Genomic DNA, 25,656 nt, shown 5'->3' on the forward strand with positions numbered 1-25,656 from the left:
AACGTGATGGTTCGACACAATGTTTTCGTTTATAGATAAGTGCCCCTCCCGTGAGGAGATTATCGGTGGTGTCTTGAGATGACGTGAGGACACGTACCATGTAAGTGGGACCAGCATTGTTTCGAATACGTAGGACTTTGCTGATGGTATGTCCTTCGTATTGAAGTTCCTCATAAATCTCTTCATCACTGTAGATTAGATCGACTCCTCGAATCACTACTGAAAGTAGTGGAGGTCGTTTTGGTGGAGGTGCTTGTTTGCGTCGAGTTGAGCTGAGTGCGGTGATGGTAGCCTGTTTGCCGAAGATTTCGAATGAAGCCTTATTCCTGATTGTAGTTGCGAATTGTGGGTCTTGCGATTTGAAGATGTATCCGTTCCTAATTTTAATGACTTCTGTTAAAGATATACTAGGTAGGTATTTTCGGAGTTGAATTGTTATGAACTTTTCGTTGCTGAACTTTGTGTCGTATTGCTGAAGGAGAAATGAGTGAAGAAAGGGCTTATCCGGAGAGATGTGATGACTGATGAGTGATGACTGAGTATGATTGGTTTCATTAGCAGTTTGGTCATCGGCTGCATCCATATCTGAAGAGTCTGATGGTTTATCTCGATGCTGCTTTTTCGCCTGATAGCGAGGCTACGTTACAGTATCAGAATACAGCTGCTTGCTTCGTGGTGATCTGGACCGCGTGGAAACGTTTGATGTCGTAGAAGCAGTTGAACTGCCCGACTGGGTTCGCTGTCTGTTACCCGTATCCTTCCGCTTGACCACCTTCGTGGCCGAAGAGGAGGGAGGAGGAAGAAAAACAGTGGTAGATTAGCGTGTCGGCCATCCACTATGGGTCCACCCAAAGCATTTGGGTCCGCCATCTTGCAGACCGGGAAAGTAATAAGCCGTGACTCTGACCGATGAGATTCTGATGAAAGATGAATGAGATGATGAAGGTAGGACAACCCGTTTGGATAGCTGTCCAGGTGGAGCAGCCCCTCTGGCTCGATCCGTAGATCCGATCGCCCTTGACTGGATAAGTCTGACGAGAGGATCTCAAGATAGAGACAGACAAGAAGCTCAGGATGTGGAACAGGAAGGATAGTTCAAAACTCGTTATCATGCACTTTACAACGCTTCAGAGCAAGCTCTGGAAAAGTATATGCCCAGCACGGTCACGGTCACGGTCACGGTAACGTTGCAGTTTTGTATAGAGTATCGGGCCGGAGCCCCTGACTCCATGAGTAGGACTGTATAAAAATATATGTAAAGATGTGTTGATAGTTAGTTGGAAATTACTATTGTTTTGTGATGGATGGAAGTCTACATCTGCAACTGTCGCAGAGTAGCTGATTATGGTTTCATCACGAGCTCTGGAAAGGTATTAAAGACGTGGCATGCGATGGACGTTCCGGAGAATGCATTCAGTGCCGATGTTAGCTATGGCTGGATTAATATGTCTGGGTAAAGTACGCCAGAACTTACTGTGCAAATTCCGTAGAACTTCTCTAATAGTGGGTAGCTCTAATCTGACTCTTTCGTGTGTATCTGTCGTGACCAGTGATTATACGACCAGCTCGAGTTTGTACACTTTCGAGTGTTTGTATATGACTGGGTGAAGCATATTGCCAGGCAGGGCATGCATAAGAGATTGTAGACAGGACTATCATCTTGAAGATGTGAACTCGAACCTCATGGGAAAGTGAACTGCAGCGAAAGATGGGGTATAACGCTGAATTTTTTCGTAAGGCCCTTTGTTTTATGTCCCTGATGTGAGCGGCGAACGTTAAACCACGGTCTAAGGTTACACCCAAATATTTGGCGTGCATAGCGTGAGGAATACGAGCATTCTCATAGGTTAAATTTCGTGGAACACGGATGCGTCTCTTACTGTGAATGACAGCACAGCTTTTGTCTGCATTGATTTTAATCCTCCAACGTCTTGCCCATTCCTGAAAACCGTTTAGTTGTTCTTGCATGTAGATGTAACACTGCGCAAGTGAGCTACTGGTCGTGAAGAAGGCAGTATCATCAGCATATGTTGCGAAAAAGCAATGCAGTAAGGTCGGGAGATCTGCCTGTATAGATTATATAAGAGCGGTGAAAGTACAGCGCCCTGTGGTACACCTGCTTTGATAGATCTAGACGTGGATTTGACACCGTCAACAGACACATGAAATTTTCTGCCAATGAGATATGAATAAAGTAAGAGTAGAAGACGATCCGGAAAACCTTGAGTGTATATCTTATATAACTCCTGATAACCAGACCTTATCAAAGGCTTTTGTGACATCTAGGTAGACTCCAAGAGTGTGTTGTTTCCTATTAAAAGCCGCTGTTAAGTGGTCCACCACTCGTACGAGTTGTGTAGTAGTGCTATGTTGGGCACGAAACCCAAACTGATGGATCCCAGCAAAAACATCACCTTCAAAGTATATCATAAGTAACTCATAATTGTCGATGAGAATTTTAGTTTTGGAGTTTATTATTTGCAACGAGCAAAGCTTTAGGTAGTATCTTTGACATGTTTCCCAAGTAACAACTAACGCAACATATTCTGCTGTAATCGGTCACGAAAATAATTTTGTAAACCTATGAACTGTCTGACAGTAATTACATCAGTACAATGCTGCCACCTCTTGATCTTGTATCCTAGCTCAGTGGACGTTATGGAGTTTTTACAATCATTAAGCTGTTATTCGTCGAAAAGCCTCTATAACACCGCCTGGAAGAAAAACGACACCTACCAAAAATGGAGGTTACTTTCTGTTGATGAGAATGAGAGAAAAAGAATGAAAGTAAAAGTATACACTTGCGCGGTATTATGGACGTCTCATACACACGTGCAGTAGTCGTGCAAATGTCCATGTGTACATAACGGCTACAGCACGGGTTATATAAATGTGTGCTTCATCCATGCAAATGCACATGTGTACATAACGGCTTAAGCACGGGTTACGTACGTGCGCTGCATCCATGCAAATGCACATCTGTACATAACGGCTTAAGCACGGGTTATATAAATATGTGCTTCATCCATGCAAATGCACATGTGCACATAACGGCTTAAGTACGGATTCTGTACGTGCGCTGCATACACGCAAATGCACATGTGTACATAACGGCTTAAGCACGGGTTACGTGCGTGCGCTGCATCCACACAAATGCACATGTGTATATAACGGCCAAAGCACGGGTTACGTGCGTGCGCTGCATCCACACAAATGCACATGTGTATATAACGGCCAAAGCACGGGTTATATAAATGTGTTCTTCATCCATGCAAATGAACATGTGCACATAACGGCTTAAGCACGGGTTTTGTATGTGTGCTTCATCCACGCAAATGCACATGTGTATGTAACGGCTTAGGCACGGGTTATGTAAATGTGTACTTTATCCATGCAAATTCACATGTGCACATGCACGACATAGTATTAGGACGTTTCGTTGCCAATCTGGTGGTAGGAAAGCTTGACCCTGATTCTCCATCACGACCATTTCTGATCTGTTCAAAAGTTTTGGACAAAACAAACACACAGTTGGACGTTTCGTAAATGATGGACTGAGAGTGTTGTGGCCAGAAAGTGTTCCTGCAGAAAAACTGCTTCTGATGTGTTCTGATGCTGCGGCGTACATGTTAAGAGCTGCTGAAGCGCTTAAAGTGTTCTACCCAAACCTCATAAATATGTGCTGTTTGGTCCATGGATTACATCGTGTATCAGAGGAAGTGCGGATCAACTTCCCTGAAGTCAATGAGCTTGTTTCTTCTACTAAGAAAGATATTGTGAAAGCCCCTGGTCATGTGTAGTGCTACAGCAATATGCTACCAAATGTGTCGCTACCACCGCAGCCAGCCCTGACACGGTGGCACCTGGATACATGCTGTTAACTTCTACAATGAAAATTTTGATGCTGTAAAGTCAATTGTCACCACATTTCCTGCAGAGTCCATGATTCTCAAGTGCGTTCAAAAATCCTGTTGTTCAATGTTCACTAGCGTACATTGCAAGTAATTTCGTGTGGATTGCAAACGTTATCGAGAAACTAGAAACTTCAGGACTTACTTTGAAAGAAGCGATAAGAACAATGGATGATGTAGGGAAGAAACTCAACATTGTGCAAGAAGAAACAGGTGCGAAAATTACCCGGAAGTTCCAGTCAGTTTTGAAGAGGAATCCAGAATACCTAACATTGAGGACTGCATACAGGATATTGGATGGAGAAGAAACCGAGGCCCCTGAGGAAATCAGCCCTGGAAAATGTCATTTGTTGAAGTTCGCGCCTGTCACCTCCTGCGACGTGGAGAGGTCTTAGCCTATAAAAGAATCCCGACTGACCAACGACTCGCTTTAACTCCTGAACACCTGGAAAAGTATGTAGTGGTTCATTGTGCATCAGCAAAGTAAGCGCTTTTTCTTCTAAGTTTTTTTTTTTCATCATATACAATAATGCCGTTTTCATTTTTCTTTGAGACAATTTCATTTGTTACTAGTGAAAGCTTGAAGTATCTGTGGCAAATTAGTGAATTTTTCGAATATCATCATATAAAATACCTAGTGGTTCATGTGCGCTCCGAAAGTAAGCGCTCGTTATTTTAAATAATATTTTTTTTTCTATTTCGATATTCAATAATGTGATTTTAATTTCCCTACTAGACAATTTCATTCTTTTTTTTAAAGATTTGAACGTATTTGTGTCAAGTTAGTGACACGAAGTGTTTGAATACGCAGTTTATTATATAAAATATTTAGTGGTTTATTTTTCGTCTGGAAAGTAAGCCCTTTTTGTTTTGAATTTTTTTTCTATTCTGATATACAACAATATGTTTTTAATAATATGTTTACAAAATCTATTTGTTCCGTGTTAAAGCTTGAACGTGTCTATCGAAAGTTAATGAAGTTCTCAAACGCACAGTTATAAATTTGAAAGTTCCAAAGGTAAGCGTTCTTTCTCTTAAATATTTTTTTCTCTTTTGATATTCAATAATGTGATTTTCATTTCTCCACGAGACAATTTTATTTCTTCTTAGTGAAAATTTAAACGTATCAAGGACAAGTTAGTGACAAAGTTTTTCCATTGCGTAAATTTATTTAGTGGTTCATTATTCGTCCCAAAAGTAAGTGCCTTTGTTAAAATATTTTTTTATGTTTATATGTTTAATAATGTGAGTTGGAATCCCAACAACCAGGTTAAAGTATGAAAACAGCGTGCAATTTGCATGGGTTTACGTAGGCCTACTCGTGGGTTTTTGAGGACGCTGATAACGATTATGATGTCAATAGTAAAAACTCGCCCCTGTTCAGCGTTGCCACCTTTTACAAACCTCATTTCTAAACTTTAACAAGTTACCATATATTTCTTTCAGTATGTGACTTATCGATCTCACATAACCACGGCTCTACCGCCTTGCATTATAGGATTTAAACCATACAGCACTAGTGACCTTTTCCGAGCTATTGTACCTTTTCCAAACTCAACTTTTCTTTTCTGTTGATGGCAACAAAGTACAGCGGACCCTTCTAGACTTAGAGTCAGGGTAAAAAGTTCTTGTCAACATTTAATTTCAGTTGTACAACCACCTAACCTGCTGACCTGTATGCAGTAACGATGTTTGTATTTAACACATGTTAAACGTTATTTCTCGAACAGTTTGCGACACGGATTTGCGTTTATAATCTCTTTTGTCTTTATTTTCATTGCTCCTTAAAATGATGATATCCAATTTAGGTCATTCGATTTACCAAAACATAACTTTCTCTTGGATTGGCAACACTGTTCATCTGATGATGTTCTTTAATACACGGTCAGATGTCGTCCTTTCTCTAGCTGCTTCATAGAAAGTTTCGTTTCTCCGTTTCTTTTAGTTTTTCCGTTATCACGGTTGGAAATTCTAAATTACATTATTATGCGAAAACGTCATTTCATGCCTTTGTCGTCAAGTCGGCACGGGTTAACGTTCTCATAGAGAGCAGCTATTTCACTAATGCGTGTTTACGGTCACATAGAATACATTTGGGGAGTGTGCCTATCGCAACACGAAATTACCCAAAATAAGGGACATCCTAATTATGGACGTGAGGTGGAAAATTTTCCGCTATATTTTTCCGGAAAATTTTCCGTTCTAAAAAATATCAGTAATCAAGTAACAATTCCTCAGCAATCATAAAATTGGTTGAATTCATGTACAGAAATGTTAAAAAGTGTTCACTTGTTTCTACATTTTGAAGCAAAGAGTAAAACAACATTTTGTGAATGGGAAAGTTTTATTGCTCTGTAGAAACAAGCGAAAGGAATTTTCATAGATCGGAAAATTTTCATCACGATGTAGAAACAAGTAGAAAAGACTTTTCGTAATCCAGACAATTTTCGATATTATGTATAGTGATGTTAGGTGGAAAATTTTCCACTATATTTAACTGCATTTAACTACAAAATTGAATTTCTCTAGAGGAAAGTTAGTCAGCTACAAATTATAATTTTCCAATTAGCTTTCGGAAGCCGGAAAATTTTCTAATATTTCAAGTCGGGAAGTAGAATTTTACACAGTGTTTCTCTCTCTCTCTCTTCCTCTGCGAGCTCCTTCGTTGCTAAGTGGTTAGCATACGCGCCTTTGGCATGGAAGACCTGGCTTCGATTCCCAACGGGAACTCATGTAGTTCGGATTCCACGTTAATCAGTTGGTCCCGTCTTATATAGTCTCGCTGCTGAAAGGGACTTTAAACTCAAAATCAACTCAATTCAACTCCTCTCTCTCTCTCTGTGTGTGTGTATGCAAAGTGCAGAGAACATACCTTGAGTTCGAGAGTACAAACATAACATTCTATTATTTAAAATTTCAATTTATTAAAAGTCATGAACATTTTCCGATTCATGAAAACATACTCCACTTATTCCTACATCGTTGTTTAGCCGTAAAATTTATTGGTAATAATTATTGTCTTAAAAATTTCATGAAGTGAAAATCCAAAGATTCTTCATTTCAAGAATGTTTGAAAAAATTAAATGCGTTCTTCCCTCAGAATCCACCTTTGATCTTACAATATTAGATTTCGTCAGTTTAATATGCATAAGACGGTTTTCTCATAGCTTTACTACTTTTATAGATTTACATACTGCAACATTTATAAATAAGTAGATATAATATAAACTGCCTACTGTAAATTTTTGACTACCCAAAATTCGAGTTTAAGTAACTCATGAAAGCAAATACTGGCCATTTTCTGGAAATAAACATTTATTTATTCATATATTCATTCAGAAGAGAAAGTGAAATATAACCAATAAGGAAGCTGATTTATGTAGTTGTCCTTCCAATAAAATAATAAAAGAAACATAAAAAGCAGCACCATTAGCGCTGCGTTCTAAAAGTGTCATTGTTCATCCCAGCGACCCCGAAAAGTATGAATTCGACACTAATATTGGTAATTTTGATTATATATATCCTCCTGCCGTCCCACAATTTTTGCGGGGCTCAATTTGGATTTAAATGGCATCAGAAGTGTCACTGTTCATCTCAGCGACCTCAAAAACTATAGATTCGACACTAATATCGATCATTTTCGACAATTTGTAAATATTTTCCCTCTCCTTTAAGTTACATCGTCAAAGTGATATGACAAAAATAATTTCATGTTCGAACTTAATCTATGTTGAAAATTTGATCGAGATCGGTCCGGTGGTTCAAGAGTTATTAACCCTTACAGCATAATTACATAGCAGGTATATGTCTATCATGTTCCCTTAGGAACATGGGAATGCGTCCAGTATGTTCCTTATGTACCTCTGAGAGAGAAATCACATAGATGGCAAATGATAGCCACAGTCTATGTGCGCTCCTAAGCACATGAGTGACATGTACCTGCGGAACGTGCCTAGTATGTTCTAGGTATGTTCCCCATGCCGTAAACGTCAATGAAACGCAAAATTACTCCCCCATAATATGTTAAATCGCCTATACGCGTAATGTGTTTACATTAAGGTGAGTCTAAAATCACTTTAAACAAGTAAAAAAGTGTAGGGCTATAATAGAGTGGGAGCGAACCACCAACCTTTGGATTACTAGCCACTCTACCGCCTTGGCCACAAAGGTGAAACATATAATGTCGCTTCTAGAGAGATAAATAGTTGAGGTCTTTCGAATTTGGCTAATCAGAGTGCTCCTTTAACTGCGCATATTCGACGATAACCGTTTGGGATCAGATAAAATCTATTCGCCATGTAATTTTATAACAAAATGACTAGTGTCTATTTACTTTATTTCATGGTTCTTCCATATTCACTTTCAAATGTTCGGCGACAGCTACCCCAAACAGCACGATATGTGCTAGGCATGTGCCATTTAGGTGTCCCAGCTACTCTTTAGGTACACGACACTTGGCACATGTGATAGTCATGTGCTAAGTATGTATTTTTTTCAGCTACATACACTTTTAGGTACCTGTTACACCTAAGAGATATTTGCAACTATCTACCACAAAAATAGCATTTATATACAGCCCAATTTCGCACTCTAACAGTCATTTGTTTTTATGTCGTCACTTGGAACATATATATATATATATATATATATATATATATATATATATATATATATATATATATATATATATATATATATATATATATATGTCATGTTCTAGGTAGTTCTTTAGATACATACTGTTTCAGATATTCGGACAGCTCAAGATGTGCAAGGAATACGCCATTTAGATGTTCTAAATTCATATCCAAATTTGATGCATTTGTGTTTCTTTTTCTAAGGTATTGTGTACTAGAAGGAACAAACGCATCAACTTTGTTAGATGGGAACTGTCGTCGATCATTTGAAAGTGAATATGGAAGAACCATGAAATAAAGTAAATAGAGCTCGTCATTTTGTTATAAAATTACATGGCGAGCAGATTTTATCTGCTCCCAGACGGTTATCGTCGAATATATGCAGTTAAAGAAGCACTCTATATCGCCAAATTCAAAAGAACTCAACGTTTTATCCCTCTTCAAACGACAATCTCTTCATCGCCTCAGTGGCCAAGTCGGAAGAACACATGCCTAGTAATCGAAGGCTTGGTGTTTCGTGCCCACTCTGGGGTACATTTTTTTACTTGTTTAAAGCGTTTTATAGACCCGCCTTAATGTAAACGCATTACGCATATAGGCGATTTAATATATTTTGGGGGAGTAATTTTGTGATTCATTGACGCGTACGGCATGGAGAACCAACCTAGAAAATACTAGGCACGTCACCCAGGTACACCTTGTCTCAAAAAGGTTGAGCGCATTCTTTATTGGTGTTTTGAGGCAAAAATTTTCTAAGTCCAACTTCGGGTATCTTCGGAAAATAGTAAACCAGGTTCGAACCACCAAGCCAGCCTTTGCAATCGGGAAAAAGTTTGCAGATGTGTTTTTCTTCTTTTAAATATAATAAAACTTATTATCAAGTGTTGAAAAAAAGCAACATTGATTGAAATACTTAATGATACAATATTTCGAAACCTTGTATTAATGTCAGCACATGCTTGTTTGTTATTTAGCTCTCCATACGTGATGGAACATTTAGATATGTAAACGAATCTTTCCATATGTAAAAGAATGATGAAAGTTAAGACATAGAACATAATTATCGCCTGAGTACTAAAATAAAAGTCAAAGTAGAACGAAAACAGCGTTTGTAGTGGATATGAATATCATAATTTTCTTGAGAGCCGTTATACATCGCTAGAAGCATGTTTCTAGAAGCCCTTGTGGTAGCTCACTGGTATGTTGTCGGATTTCAAATCATAAGGTTGTAAGTTCGATTCCCATCTGGGTGAATGCTCTTTTAAAAATTATATTTTCCGCAATGCATGAAAAATTATATAAAATAATTACATTAAAATACATCAGTTGTGTATATATATAACATAATCATTGCAGAACATAGTAATTATTATATTTAAAATATAACATCTGAAATAGGTAGGTGTTCACAGTATGTCGGTATTATATATATGAGAATGTTAAATACAAGTTAAGAAACTTGTTCAATAGCAATAAGTAAATCATGTAGTGTATTTATTTGCAGCTATTTGTCATATAGAGGGTAATTCTCCACATTCATAATACAGCATATCATTTATGTTCTTGAAAAAATATTCGATGCATAAACAGAGGGTTTAAACAGAGAATCCAAAGTCGCAACGCTTGCAAGATATTCATGAACCCCAAAGGTCATGTGAGCAGACTGAAATTGTCCTTATGAAGCATGCCACAGCAGAAAGTCTTTTCATAGATTTTCAATTCAATTCCTGATATGCTTTTGTAATGTGGAAGTGATGATGCCTTGAGTCGCTCTCTCTCTCGCTCGCTCGCGTACTCTCTATTTATACAGAATATAAAAGTGGATGTATGTGTGTGTTTCAACATAATTCTGATATATCTAGCGCAATTTTATCTATATTTCTTACAGTCTGGAAAAGAGTACTGTCGGGATACATATCAAAAATGCTAGAAACGGGTCGATATTAGTATCGAATCCATAGATTGGTGGTCACTTAGGTGAATAGTTCTACTTTCAATTCAAATCCAATTAAGCTCCCATTAGCACCCAGGGTGGTTACGTAGCGACATAAAAATATCGAAATCAACCGGTATTAGAATCGAATCGTAAGTTTTCAGCGCCGCTAACAATGCCGCATTTTCCATTAGTCCACATTAGTCCACGTTTCACATATTTGCAGAGTGCAAAGTTTAAAACTTGAATAATATTTTAATTTTTTCCGTATGAAAAAGTTAAAAATCAAGATCAAATATACTATTTCATGAACAATCCTCTTTTACTATTCTAATATGTTTAATAATAGCGTAAGAAATCTAAAAATAATTCAGAACATGTTTCACATTTGTTATTTTTTGTTACGTAGTTCTAGCATGTAGTGAGTGGTATTTAACTGTAATAAATTAAGCATATTCGAATTAAGTTTTTTTTTTAAGTTAGGGATGAAGGGGTGGAGATATAGGTAGTTATTGGGGGCGCCGAGAGCAAAAGTGCGTAGGGGCGCCGAGCTTTTAAATGCAACACTGGTCGCTAAATTAATTGGTAGAAATTATAATGTAATTTAAGACCAAATTTAGTCCTAACGGTGGCAGTATCCGTTTGCTCTCGTAGGAGAAATGAAAGGGGCTGACATCAAAATTATATAAAAAAGACCGACATTAGTGTCGAATCCAGAATTTTCGGGGTGGATTAGATAAAGACTAGCACTCCAGGTGCTTAATTATAAAGAAAATTAGTTTTTCTTTCTTTTTTTACGTTGGTCTACTTTTCCTTGATTTGAGACTTTCAAATTTCATCCTATTTTATACTGAAATGTGTTTGTAAGGCAACAAAGAAATAATTATATATGATAAATTTAAATTCATTTTAATTCGGAAAATGAAAAACTGCCATTATATACCGTAAAAGTCAGATCCACCAGTATTGTAATAGAGAGGTGCTTGAGCCATTGACGGTAGAAATTCAAACTCCGATAAGTGATAATTTCACAGTCTTGTTTTATTACAAGTGTAACCTCTTTAGTCAACGGAGAAGAGGACGTGGATCATGGGTCAGAGTTGATGTCGATGGATGTTGGTGGGTCGGAGTTGCTCGCAATGGTTCAGAGTGGTTCATAGTTGGTGGTGGGTCAGAGTGGATCACGATGGATGATGGGTCAGAGTGGATCACGATGGATGATGGGTCAGAGTGGGCCAATGGATCATTTGGGTGGTGGGTGATAGTGGGTCATGGTGGGTCGTGGATCAAATTTTCATTGACCCACACCATCTCTGGTTAAAATTGTACTAAAGGTAAGAGACACCGAAGTTGCATGTCAGCTATTATGCTCAAATTTTGCACATAGATAGTACCCCACCAGAAAGCAATAAATCTGAAACGGTTCACGGTATCACGTCATAGAACTCGAGATGTAGGGGTTTGTCTGATTGGCTAAATTAAGACGTCAATGATTTGTCCCTCAACAAGCAAGCTTTTTATGATCGTTTCCGCGGGGAAGTCAGAAGAACACGTGTCTAATAATCGTAATATTGATAGTTCGCGTCCACCCCTGGGTATTTGTTTTGTGTTTTTTTTTTTGACTCACCTAAATATAAACAAATCACACATATAGGCATTTTAACGTATTTTGGGAGAGTAATTTTGTGGATTGTTGTCGTTTCATCGCGTCTCTGCCGCTGGTAGTAAAGTTTTCAAAATAGAACTGGGGCCACCGATTTCTACAATAGTAGAATCCATTTCTTGTTTATAGTGAACAGTGCCGTGGCATAGAAAATCGGCGCTCGGGGCGAGAGTATACGACGATGTTTCCGTACATATGAGTGAGGTCGACAGACTAGCTGCGAAGCGCCACCATTGTTGGCACGAAGCTCAATAAAATTTTCAAAAGTAAACCCTGCCTTTGCTTGATTTTGAGCACATTTTATTACGTATTTCCTTCTATTTTATACATGTGCACATGCACTTTCCTAACATGAGTAACACACTATCTCCGAAATTTGTGCCCCCTTTTTTCGTCGCCCGGCATTGACAGTGGATACAGTAACTGTAATATCTATATTCCCAACGACGAAGGTGCTAGTTCAAGGTGGATGTTAAATTCCTGCATTGAAGAGGCCATTAACGTATCTGATCTAAGCCCACAACTTCTTGACCAAATAATAGAATGATCATGCGACAAGTCTTTGCAACTGGTTTTCTGTAACGAAGACTTAGACAAGTTCTGCCTGATGAGGAGATAAGAATATCCTGGTCTGGTATGTGCTGCTTTAAAAGTGATAATTCCATTTTCTACATCGTACTTGTGCGATTTTTTTCATGGTAAACATTAAAACAAAGACAAGAAATCGCTTATCAGTTGAAAATGGCTTCATAATGTTCGTCACGAAGATTGAACCGGGCATTGCTGCACTAGTGAAATTACACCATGCTTAGGAATCTCATTAGGTTTCAATTTTAATTGTATTTCAATGTGCATGTTTTGTTGCATGTTTATTTTTCTAGTTTTTCTATATACAGTTCTCATTAGTTTCATACCATACCTCTTTCATTTAAATTCATTTTTAAACAGTGGACAAACACCGTGTGCGTGGGTTTTCTCGGGGTTCTCCCGTTTCCTCCTACTTTCTTCATTCCACCATTTGATTCATTACTCATTATCACCGTCTCCTTTAGCCTAACCGGCATAACCGTGGGACGTAAAACTCAAAATTTCATTTCATTTCATTTTTAAACAACTCTGCACCCTTTGAAGATGTTCAGTAGACTTATTTTTATTGTTCTTTGCAGTATGTATAAAAATAAAAGTATGCCTATTAGAAAAAAATTCAAAATAATATTTAAAAATTATTTCCGGTATTAGAATCTAACTATATTTATCTCTTCCGCTTATCTTCGCGACCCCTAGGGGCCACGACTCCCAGGTTGAGAAACCCTGCTCTAGGTATACATGAGTTATGTTGGAGCATATATACATACACTTTTATATGTATAAATGCAGATAAGAGAGAGTTGAGAGAGAGCGATTAAGGTATTACTGCTCTCAATCTCTTCACTTTACTTTTGCGATTCGTGAATTTCTTACGTGACAGTTTGGGGCTAGCTAGTTTTTTGTCTTGAACCACGATCCGATTTTCGATATGCTCTACCTAAATGCAGTAATGCGAATATTGAGAAGTTACCTGCGTATGAAAATAGCTGCAAATAAATACATTACATAACTTATATATTGATATTACACGATTTTCTTAATTTGTATTTAATATTCACATATAACATACCGACGTTCTGTGAATACCTCAGATGTTATATTTTAAAGATAAGAATTGCTTATGTCGTGAAATGATTTGAATATATATATTCAACTAATATATACAATTGATGAATTGTAATGTAACTATTTTACATAATTTTCATGCATTGAGGAAAGTAGAATATCATAAAAGAATCTCATCTGAACGGGTATCGAACTCACGATTTAAACGCTCGGGGGTGTACCACTGAGCTAACATGACCGCTTTTCGGAAGCTGCTTCTGAAATATAACTAAGTTCATACGTAAATGCTCTTTTCCGTATGGAAATCACAATGACGAAACGAGAGTGTGAATATATAGTTGGGAAATATAGCATCATTAAGTATTTCAATCAATTTTACTTTTTTTCTACATTTAATACCATTTCAACATGTCTTATTATATTTAACAGAAGGAAAAACATATCTTTACATTTTTTCCCGATTGCTAAGGTTGGCTTGGAGGTTCGAACCAGCAGCTTTAGTTCACTGTTTTGAGAAGATACCCGAAGTTGGACTTCAAAAGTGTTCGTCTCAATACAGCTGTTATCATATCGCTCAATCTGTTTGGTATATGGTATATGTTTTTATAAGTGTAAAGTCAGTATAACAATTCATTCTTTAAACATCTTTTCGTATGTATTAATATTAATATTTATAAAAACTGTTTTTAATATTATTATTACGGCGCACCATTTTCAGATTTCTTTCGCGAGTCGTTGACCAAGTCGTTCCCCACAATAGGTGTGTCGCGCATGGGGAACCACACATCAGGTACTAGCTTTTACCTATTGCTTCCTGCTCATAGCTCAGAACATTGGTAACTATGGATAGACGTACAGCAGTAATTACTTTATGGCACTTGGAAGGCTATTCTGCAACTGCAGCTAGCAGGCGAGTAGGTGTCCCGGCCTCTACAGGAAGGCGGTGGATTCGGAAATATGGTGCTACGCGTCAGACTGGTAATTCACGATCTCCTGGTGTCCGCATGTGGCAACCAAAGCCGAAAATGCGAGATTAGTAAACGAAGTCCGGTTAGACCCACTAAGGACGTCTAGACAACTAAGGGAAGCTTCTCTCTTTCCTGGTAGTAAACATACAGTTCTGCGAAGGCTTCGTCATGCTCGGGCGTGTTGCTGACTTGAAGGAAAAACTCTCAGATGACCACAACATTTACCGTCTTGCGTTTGCACAGGCGAATGTTGGTCGCAATTGGGAAAGCGTAGTTTTCTCAGATGAATCCATATTCACAACATCAAATGAGGGACGCCGTTTTGTGTATCGTCCGAGAGGCACCCGATATGACCCTGGATATGTGGCTGCTTGAAATCGCAGTGGCCATGTATCTATTTCATGTTGGGGTTGGATTTCCAGTCGCGGAGCTGGACAGCTTCACAGAATTGAAGGATATCTGGACAGTGCTCAGTACTTAAACATTATGAATAATATCATGGCGCCATCTGTACGAGTATTTCAGCCTGATGGTGTAATTCAGTTCCAGCAAGACCAGTCGCCAATACATACTTTCCGTGTGGTTCAGGAATGGTTCGCAGGGCAGCCTGAGATTGATTTAATTGACTGGCCGCCTCGTGGAGCAGACCTCAATCCCATGGAAAATATGTGGGCAAAAGTGGAGCGTACTCTAAGGGGCAGTTGGCCTCAGGCAGATCCACCAAGAACTCAGGATGACCTGTGGCATCTTGTTTCCGAAGCATGGCTTGAGGTAGGGGAAGGAGATAGATTTGTCACCAATTTAATAGATTCCATGCCCAGAAGGATGAGGCGTGTAATAAATTCAGAAGGGTCTTGGACACAATATTAATGTCCCCGCCTTAACTCCCGAAAACAGCCCTTTTCAGGGCTACCTAAACGCTTCTGAAAATATTTCAAGAAGTAAACCACTCCTTGTATCCGATTTCTGTGCAATTCTACTAAAAAAATAGTTCTCTGCAGGCTTTGAACTTAAGACGACCTCATTAACAAGCCCGCACTCTACCAGTGAGCTAACTTGAACACGCAAATCCAACCTGAAGAAACACGACTTTCAATTTCCGTTATTCCATGACACTGATGCTCATATACTTTATAAATGTTGTATTCAGCTTGGGATATTCCGCAACACACATAAACAAAGCGAAAAAGAGAAAGCGAGAGAGAGAGAGATAAATATACAAAAGCACATTCAACGTATTCGAATGAGACTCTAAGTAACGACATTCCGTTCTAAAGAGAAATTGTGTTTCTTCGGGGCCGTGACGTTAAGGGGATCGGGAAAAGTTATGTGTCTTGAAGCAGGATCCGACTTTGGATACTCTGTTTATAGACTTTCTATATCCGTAGGAATATACTGTATTTCACTAATGTAAATGACATGCTGTAATGAGAATATTGAGAAGTTACATCTGTATGACAAATAGCTGCAAATAAATACACTACATAGTTTATTTATTGCTATTAAACGATTTTCCTAACTTGCATTTAACACTCTCATATATAATACCGACCTACTGTGAAAATTATCTCAGATTTTATGTTTTAAACATAATAATTACTATGTTCTGCAATGATTCTGTTATATATATATATATATATATATATATATATATATATATATATATATATATATATATATATATACAACTGATGTATTTTAATGTAATTATTTTATATAATTTTTCATGCATTGCGGAAAATATAATTTTAAAAAGAGCATTCACCCAGATGGGAATCGAACTCATAACTTTATGATTTGAAATCTGACAACTTACCAGTGAGCTACCACAAGAACTTCTGCTAACATGCTTTTAGCGATATATAATAGTTCTCAAGATAATTATGACATTTATATCCACTAAAAACGATGTTTTTGTTCTACTTTGACTTTTATTTTAGTATTCAGGGGATAATTATATTTTATGTCTTAACTTTGAGCATTCTTTTACATATGGAAAGATTCGTTTACGTATCTAAATGTTCCATCACGTATGGAGAGCTAAATGACAAACAAGCATGTGCTGACATTAATACAAGGTTTCGAAATATTGTATCATTAAGTATTTCAATCAATGTTGCTTTTTACATATAATTGGTAACAAGTCTTATTATATTTAAAAGAAGAAAAAACATCTGCAAACTTTTTCCCAATTGCAAAGGCTGGCTTGGAGGTTCGAACCTGGTTTACTTTTTTCCGAAGATACCCGAAGTTGGACTTAGAAAATTTTTGCCTCAAAACACCAATAAAGAATGCGCTCAACCTTTTTGAGTTGAGTTGATTTTAGTTTAGCGTCCCTTTCAGCAGCGAGGCTATATGAGACGTGGACCTACTGATTAACGTGGAATCCGAACCACATGAGCTCCCGCCGGGAATCGAACCCGGGACTCCCACGCCAAAGGCGCGTACGCTAACCGCTTAGCCACGGAGGAGCTCCTCAACCTTTTTGAGACAAGGTGTACATATTAGGTACGTGCCTAGAGGCGGACATAGACTGTGACTAACATTTGTAATCCAGTGATCTCCTCCTCTCAGAGTTACATCAGGCACATACTGGACACATTCCCATGTACACCTTGTCTCAAAAAGGTTGAGCGCATTCTTTACTGGTGTTTTGAGGCAATAATTTTCTAAGTCCAGCTTCGGGTATCTTCGGGAAAAAGTAAGCCAGGTTCGAACCTCCAAGCCAGCCTTTGCAATCGGGAAAAAGTTTGCAGATGTGTTTTTCTTCTTTTAAATATAATAAGACTTGTTACCAAGTGTTTAAAAAAGCAACATTGATTGAAATACTTTATGATACAATATTTCGAAACCTTTTTTTTTAATGTTAGCACATGCTTGTTTGTCATTTAGCTCTCCATACGTAATGGAACATTTAAATACGTTAAGGAATCTTTCCATATGTAAAAGAATGCTCAAAGTTAAGAAATAGAACATAATTATCGCCTGAGTACTAAAATAAAAGTCAAAGTAGAACAGAAACAGCGTTTGTAATGGATATGAATGTCATAATTACCTTGAGATCCGTTATACCTCGCTAGAAGGTTGTGTTAGCTCATTGGTAAGCTGTCGGATTTCAAATCATAAGGTTGAGGGTTCGAATCCCGTCTAGGCTAATCCTTTTTTTAAAATTATATTTTCCGCAATGCATGAAAAATTATATAAAATAATTACATTAGAATACATAAGTTGTGTATATATAACATAATCATTGCAGAACATAGTAATTATTATGTTTAAAATATAACATCTGAGATAATTTTCACAGTAGGTCGGTATTATATATGAGGATGTAAATACAAGTTAAGAAACTCGTTCAATAGCAATAAATAAATCATGTAGTGTATTTATTTGCAGCTATTTGTCATATAGAGGGTAATCCTCAACATTCATAATACAGAATGTCATTTATGTTCTTGAAAAGTTATTCGATGCATAAACAGAAGGTATAAACAGGGAATCCAAAGTCGGAACGCTCGCAAAAAAATTCATGAACCCCAAAGGTCACGTGAGCAGACTGGAATTGTCCTTATGAAGCATGCCACAGCAGAAAGTCTTTACATAGATTTTCAATTCAATTCCTGATATATGCTTTTGCAATGTGGAGGTGGTGATGCCTTGAGTCGGCCTCTCTCGCTCGCTCGCTCGCTCGCTCACTCTATTTATACAGAATATAAAAGTGGATTTATGTGTGTATTTCAACATAATTCTGATATATCTAGAGCAATTTTAACTATATTTCTTACAGTCTGGAAAAAGAGTACTGTCGGGATACATATCAAAAATGCTAGAAACGGGTCGATATTAGTATCGAATCTATAGTTTCGTGGTCGCTTAGGTGAATAGTTCTACTTTCAATTCAAGTCCAATTAAGCTTCCATTAGCACCCAGGGTGGTTACGTAGCGACATAAAGATATCGAAATCATTCGATATTAGAATCGAATCGTAAGTTTTCAGCGCCGCTAACAGTGCAGCATTTCCCATTAGTCCACATTAGTCCACATTTCACATTAGTCCCATTGCCTAGAGGGCAACATATTTGCAGAGTGCAAAGTTTAAAACTTGAATAATATTTTAATTTTTTCCGTATGAAAAAGTTATAAATCAAGAGCAAATATACTATTTCACGAACAATCCTCTTTTATTATTCTAATATGTTTAATAATAGCGTAAGAAATCTAATAGTAATTCAGAACATGTTTCACAGTTGTTATTTTTTGTTACATAGTTGTAGCTGTAGCATGTAGTGAGTGGAATTTAACTGTAATAAATTCACTAATTAACCATATTCGAATTAAGTTTTATTTTTAAGTTCGGGATGAAGGGGTGGAGAAATATGTAGTTATTGGGGGCACCGAGCTTTTCTACATTTTACTTTCAAGATCTCCATTTTTCTTTTGTCATTTGTTCCTAATAAAAAAAAGTTCAGTCACTTTTGGATTGTCATAGGATAGTAGGAGTTGGATTTTGGGATGCAGCCTGTGAGATTCTAGAGGAGCTAACTGCTTGAAAAAATATTTTTGAATCATCTGTAACATATGAAATAAGGATATGTATCATAAAAAATTGAAAGTAACTATGTCTGCGTAATCATCACGGTCAAATTGCAAAGTCAAATGAATTGACGTTTGGTATATAATCAGGCTCCATTCCCAACTGGGAAGTTACCATACGCGTGTCACTTTCATTATAATACATATCCTTAGGGGGAGTAGAAGTCCGAATTTTTGCGAAAAATTTAGTATCTTACAAGCCGTTCAACTGAGAGCTGAAATTCAACATATAACTCTTTATTAAAAATAAAGAAAATATGTCCTGGCATTTTTTAAAATTATCTTTTATGGGCGGGGGGACGGGGGTGCATTTTCTATATATTGGAAATTGGTAGTGGGTTGATTTGTAAAAATAATCGAAAACGATTGATATTAGTTGAGAAACAAATTGAGTAATGCATACTAAAGTTCTTTTTGAATTTTATACCCACTGCTTTCTATTTATAATTGCTGAAACTGGTGTTTAATGTATGGAGCGTTCCGAGCATAAGGCAATCAAGCCATAAAGTTAGAGAAAAATGGCCATAAAATTTGTATTCTAAACTTAATTACATGGGCATTTTCAATTAGTACGGCATGCTTAATTATATAGAAAATTAGTTTCTCTCTCTCTCTTTTTTTTTTTTTTTTTTTTTTTTTTACGTTGGTTTACTTTTCCTTGATTTGAAACTTTCAAATTTCACCCTATTTTCTACTTAAATGTGTCTGTAAGGCAACAAAGAAATAATTATATATGATAAATTTAAATTCATTTTAATTTGGAAGATGAGAAACACTTTGCCATTATATATCGTAAAGGTCAGACCCACCAGTATTGTAACAGAGAGGTGCTTGAGCCATTGACGGTAGAAATTCAAACTCCGATAAGTGATAATTTCACAGTCTTGTTTTATTACAAGTGTAACCTCTTTAGTCAATGGAGAGGAGGACGTGGGCCATCAGTCAGAGTTGATGTCGATGGGTTTTGGTGGGTCGGAGTTGGTCGCAATGGTTCAGAGTGGTTCATAGTTGGTGGTGGGTCAGAGTGGATCACGATGGTTGATGGGTCAGAGTGGGCCAATGGGGCATTTGGGTGGTGGGTGATAGTGGGTCATGGTGGGTCGTGGATCAAATTTTCATTGACCCACACCATCTCTGGTTAAAATTGTACTAAAGATAAGAGGCACCGAAGATGCATGTCGGCTATTATGCTCAAATTTTGCTCATGGATAGTACTCCACCAGGAAGCAATAAATCTGAAACGGTTCACGGTATCACCTTCTAGAACTCGAGATGTAGGGGTTTGTCTGATTGGCTAAATTAAGACGTCAATGATTTATCCTTCAACAACCAAGCCTTTTATGATCGTTTCCGTGGGGAAGTCAGGAGAACACGTGCCTAGTAATCGTAATATTGATAGTTTGCGTCCACCCCGGGTATTTGTTTTGTGTTTTTTTGATTCACCTAAATATAAACAAATCACACATATAGGCATTTTGACATATTTTGGGAGAGTAATTTTGTGGTTCGTTGGCGTTTCATCGCGTCTCTGCTGCTGGTGGTAAAGTTTTCAAAATGGAACTTGGGCCACCACGGATCGTCGCTGCGGGGCCACCAATTTCTGGCGAGAGGTCAATAGTTGACCATCTGTAGTCCACCGACGCTTACAGCTTAGAGTAATGAACGATGTCTTTGCCTTGTAGAGTTCATGACTACCGACGTCGGCAGTCAACTAGCTTTTAGTATTCCTTTACTAACCATCTATTGTTCATGTTTGTACACGGTGTTGTCATAATAATAATAATAATAATAATAATAATAATAATAATAATAATAATAATAATAATAATAATAATAATAATAATAATAATAATAATTATTATTATTATTATTATTATTATTATTATTATTATTATTATTATTATTATTATTATTATTTGTAGTAACAGTAGTATAATTGATGATAGAATAAATATTGTCTATGTATTGTCTAGGTAGGACTACACACAGGATTTGGCTCGTTTTGGTTCGACTTGACTCTAATCCGAGTCGAGTTGGAAGATATTTTTCGCGCCGAGTCCAAGAGTAGACCTCAAAGATGTCTGTTTCGAGTCGAGTCGAGTTTCAAAGAAAAGTCGTTCGTGCCCATCCCTACTAATGAGAGCTTAATCGGAGTTAAGCGAAATTGAAAGTCTCACTATTTATCTAAGCGACCCCGAAAACTATGAATCTAATATCGATCATTTTCTAGCAATCTTTTATATGTATCCCCCTCCCATTCACCATAGGTAACCCGACAGCAATCTTTTTGAAACTATAAGAAATGTGGTTAAAATTACTCTAGACCAGTGGTTCTCAATCTAATTCCTATCACGATCCCCTTTTATCACACGCTCTTGCCAGCGACCCTTTTATAATTTGTTTTATAATAAGCTTGTGTGAGATTTTTAACATACCTATTTCTATAATAGTAGAATCCATTTTTTTGTTTATAGTGAACAGTGCCATGGAAAATCAGTGCCCGGGGCGAGAGTATAGTACGATGTCACCGTATATATGAGTGACGTCGACAGACTAGCTACGAAGCACCACCATGGTTGGCACGAAGCTCAATAACATTTTCAAAATAAGCCCTACCTTTCCTTAATTTTGAGCACATTTTATTACGTTTTTCCTTCTATTTTACACATGAGCACATGTACTTTCCTAACATGAGTAACACACTTCCTCCGAAATGTGTGGCCCCTTTTTTCGGCGCCCGGCACTGACAGTGGATACAGTAACTGTAATATCTATATTCCCAATGACGAAGGTGCTGGTTCAAGATGGATGTTAAACTCCTTCATTGAAGAGGCCATTAACGTATCCGATCTAAGCCCACAACTTCTTGACCAAATAATAGAATGATCATGCTACAAGTCTTTGCAACTGGTTTTTTGTAACGAAGACTTGGACAAGTTCTGCCTGATGAGGAGAGAAGAATATCCTGGTCTGGGGATTGCTGCTTTAAAAGTAATAATTCCATTTGCTATATCGTACTTGTGCGAAAGTGTGTTTTTTTATGGTAAACATTAAAACAAAGATAAGAAATCGCTTATCAGTTGAAAATGGTTTGATAATGTTCGTCATGAAGATTGAACCGGACATTGCTGCACTAGTGAAATTACACCATGCTTAGGTATCTCATTAGGTTTTAATTTTAATTGTATTTCAATGTGCAGGTTTTGTTGCATGTGTATTTTTCTAGTATTTCTATATACAGTTCTCATTAGTTTTATATCATACCTCTTTGATTTAAATTCATTTTTAAACAACTCTACTAACTAACTAACTCTATGGCGTATGGAACCCGGAGGTTCAATGCCGCGTTCACAAAAGCTCTACACTGACTTCTATCCTTAGCCAATTGGATCCAGTTTCTACTTTGTATTCTTATCTCAGCGAGATCCATCTTAATATTGTCCTCCCATCTGCGCCTAGGTCTTCCTAATGGTCGTTTTCCGATTGGTCTTCCAGTCAAGATTTTGAAAGCGTTTCTACTTTCTTCCATTCTAGCTACATGACCTGCCCACCTATGCCTTCTAGACTTGGCGACCCTAACAATGTTGGGTAAACCGTATAAATTATGTAGTTCCTCGTTATGAAGTTTCCGCCATTCCCCATTCCCGTTCCTCTTGGGTCCGAATATTCGTCTAAGGATCTTGTTCTCAAATACTTTCAGTCTATGTTCTTCCCTCAGAGTAAGCGACCATGTTTCGCAACCATACAGAACAACAGGCATGATTATCGTTTTGTATATTTTAAGCTTCAAATTTCTCGACAGAATTCGCGACGACAAGAGACTTTGAACCGAATAGTAACACGAATTCTACACCCTTTGAAAATGTTCAGTAGACTTATTTTTTATTGTTCTTTACAGTGTGTATAAAAAATAAAAGTATGCTTATCAGAACAAAATTAAAAATAATATTTAAAAATAATTTCTGGTATTAGATTCTAACTATATTTATCTCTTCCGCCTATCTTCGCGATCCCCTAGGGGCCGCGACTCCCAGGTTGAGAAACCCTGCTCTAGGCATGCATGAGTTATGTTGGAACATACATACATACACTTTTATGTGTATAAATGCAGATAAGAGAGAGTTGAGAGAGAGCGATTAAGGAATTGCCGCTCTCAATCTCTTCACTTTACTTTTGCGATTCGCGAATTTCTTGCGTGACAGTTTGGGGCTAGCTAGTTTTTTGTCTTGGACCACGATCCGATTTTCGATATGCTCTACCTAAATGCTGTAATGCGAATATTGAGAAGTTATCTGCGATGAAAGTAGCTGCAAATAAATACATTACATAACTTATTTATTGCTATTACACGATTTTTTAAATTTGTATTCAATATTCACACATAACACACCGACGTTCTGTCAATACCTCAGATGTTATATTTTAAAGATAAGAATTACTTATGTCGTGAAATGATATGAATATATATATTCAACTGATATATACAACTGATGATATGAATATATATATTCAACTGATATATACAACTGATGAATTGTAATGTAACTATTTTACATAATTTTCATGCATTGAGGAAAGTAAAATATCATAAAAGAATTTCACCTGAACGGGTATCGAACTCACGATTTAAGCGCTCGGTGGTGTACCACTGAGCTAATATGACCGCTTTTCGGAAGCTGCTTCTGAAATATAACTGAGCTCATACGTAAATGCTTTTTTCCGTATGGAAATCACAATGACGAAACGAGAGTGTGAATACATAGTCTCGAAATATTGTATCATTAAGTATTTCAATGTTACTTTTTTCTACACTTAATACCATTTGAACATGTCTTATTATATTTAACAGAAGGAAAAACATATCTGTACATCGTTTCCCGATTACTAAGGTTGGCTTTGGAGGTTCGAACCAGCAGCTTTAGTTTACTGTTTTCCGAAGATACCCGAAGTTGGACTTCGAAAGTGTTTGTCTCAAAACAGCTATCATCATATCGCTCAATCTGTTTGGTATATGGTATATGTTTTTATACGTGTAAAGTCAGTATAACAATTCATTCTTTAAACAGCTTTTCGTATGTATTAATATTCCTTTATAAAAACTGTTTTTAATATTATTATTACGGCGCACCATTTTCAGATTTCTTTCGCGAGTCGTTGACCAAGTCGTTCCCCACCAGCGTTGCCAGACTCACAGCTCGAAATTATTCCAAAACCTGATCGAACTTATGCTAGATTCGGTCAAATTATGCTAGATCCTCATAATTACTAATTCAGGAGTTTAAAAAAACGAAGTTGAGATACGATAACGTAACTTAAAATACACAGAGAGCAAGAATGCATGGATAGAACTCAATACTTCACGCACCAAAATTTTAACTCAACTAAATTAATGCAGTCGTTGCCAGATTCAATGGCGTATATGTCGTATAAATGAATGCAAAGTTTTTGTTTACATATTTTGAAAGAAAATTACTTCGCAGCATAAGCGGAGTTGGGAATCGTCTGCTGGGGGGGGGGGAAGATTTTTGGTCGGTCTCGGAGCTGTCATTTCAGAAATAAATATGATCATGAAGTCAGAAATAAAGATGGTGAAGTTGTCAAAAAGTTGGGGGGAGAATGGCCCCCATAGCTCCGCCCATGCGTCGGAGTTAAAGGATTAGAAAACCCTGGGTGGAGCCACAAAAAAGCCCAAAGACGTTTCGAACTTACTTCGAAAAATAAGACTGCCTGTATGGTTTACCGACTGTATGAATGAATGGAAGAGGATACATTTCTGCCGTTCTTTTTCTTCCCACGACCAACTTCTTTCTCATCTCCAGGTTTTACGGCTTTTTGATAAACTTGCTGAAATTGTGCTAGATTTGGGCAGGATGCTAAAAGCAAGATGCTAGATGCTAGATACATGCAAATTATGCTAGATCTAGCATCATTATGCTAGATCTGGCAACGCTGTTCCCCACAATAGGCGTGTCGTGCAAGTAACCAATCACACGTCAGGTACTAGCTTTTACCTATTGCTTCCTTCTCACAGCTCAGAACATTGGTAACTATGGATAGACGTACAGCAGTAATTACTTTATGGGAGTTGGAAGGTTATTCTGCAACTGCAGCTAGCAGGCGAGTAGGTGTCCCGGCCTGTACAGGAAGGCGATGGATTCGGAAATATGGTGCTACAGGTCAGACTGATAATTTACGATCTCCTGGTCGTCCGCATGTGTCAACCGAAGCCCAAGATGCGAGATTAGTAAACGAAGCCCGGTTAGACCCACTAAGGACGTCTAGACAGCTAAGGGAAGTT

General features: G+C 37.5%; 1 protein-coding gene across 2 annotated transcripts in view; it reads left to right on the plus strand.

The window, feature by feature from the left end:
- Positions 1–25,656, plus strand: part of LOC145668047 (uncharacterized) — a 105,628-nt gene that overhangs the window by 63,414 nt on the left and 16,558 nt on the right. The window contains exon 1 of one of the 2 annotated variants that reach the window (XM_081735525.1): positions 4,868–4,929. The exons of the other annotated variant lie outside the window; for it this stretch is intronic. The gene's annotated coding sequence lies outside the window, so the exon portion shown is untranslated. Of the gene's footprint in view, positions 1–4,867; positions 4,930–25,656 lie in introns of those variants that run through there. 2 annotated transcript variants of the gene reach the window in all.

Source organism: Thermobia domestica, chromosome 13 (genome assembly GCF_964235325.1).
Source record: "Thermobia domestica chromosome 13, izTheDome1.hap1.1, whole genome shotgun sequence".
Lineage (NCBI taxonomy): Eukaryota > Metazoa > Arthropoda > Insecta > Zygentoma > Lepismatidae > Thermobia > Thermobia domestica.